Below are 1,264 nucleotides of genomic sequence, written 5' to 3' on the forward strand. Positions count from 1 at the left end.
AAAACAAGTTTTTTTCTAGTTTCACAAATAAAATAAATTTTATTCTAAAGAAAATGATTGTTATTTTTAGCTTTATTTATCTATTTACGATTTTATATAAGTGCCCAAGAACAATGTTATCAAAGTAATCTATATAAGTGAGTGTTAGTTTTGAAGGAAAAAGAAAAGAAAAGAAGAGTTGGAAAACTGAAATCTCTTTGGAAAACTTTGTAATTTTGACTGAAAATGGTACATAGATGCACACATGTTATTTAAAAAAAAAAGACGGGTGGACATCCTAGGTGTAATATGCCTATGTCTTTAATTTCATGAAACTGTAAAAAAACTATGAATAAACAGTGATATCATTTAGTTTAAATGACCCTGATGATCAAACTATTTTAATTGAAAATCCAGTAAACTTCTTGATAAATTCAAACTACTTTTAAACTAAAAATTTAAAATGTAAAAGTTAACTAAATCTAGAACTACACTTCAAAATGGGATGGTGTAAACGTCGTTTGGACAGCTGTGGATAATTTTGAACATGTTATTTATCGTATAAAAAGCAAGATGCCATGTTGATGGTTGTATGCATCGAACTTGTGATTGGGAAAATGACAGCCTAATTTTAAAACGTTTGCTGTAAAGTACGGATTTTATACTTGCAGGGGATGTTGTAAAAACACAAATGATAGTGAAAAGTTTCAGTTTCGTGTTACATGGAGGACTTGGATGGTACAAAAACATTTATTTGGAATTGACGAGTCATTGTGAAACATGCACAACACTAAGTGAGCTGTTTCCTCCATAAATGTCTCAGTAAATTAGTAGCATTGTTCTTCCATTGGCGAGTTCAACGTTCAGACCATGTACCAATCACAAATTATTATTTTTCCTTTTTTAACTTTTCTAGAAGCTTGAACACTTGTACACTGCCGTAAATTGTTGTAAGCCTACTTTAAAAATGACGCTGAACCTCTCTAGCAATACTAGGATTAACGTAAAATCAAATTATACAAAGCATATTGTTACGTCTCTGTTCGTTTGTTAATTTCCCGTAGAAATTCTTACCGAGAAACTTCAGCGATACAAGTCCTTTCTTAAATAAAACTAGTTTATTCTTTCTCAATACAACTTTGTAATACACTTAATTTCCACAGTCACTTAAACACACGCTATAATTCTCAACGAACGATTCACGCATTTTACTTACTACCGCACTTGACTCAATTGTCCGTCTATATCTTCAATCTCTCTGTCCGCTATTCAATTCAGATTAATT

The sequence above is a fragment of the Limulus polyphemus genome, unplaced genomic scaffold, assembly GCF_000517525.1.
Source record: "Limulus polyphemus unplaced genomic scaffold, Limulus_polyphemus-2.1.2 Scaffold46, whole genome shotgun sequence".
In the NCBI taxonomy this organism is placed as follows: domain Eukaryota; kingdom Metazoa; phylum Arthropoda; class Merostomata; order Xiphosura; family Limulidae; genus Limulus; species Limulus polyphemus.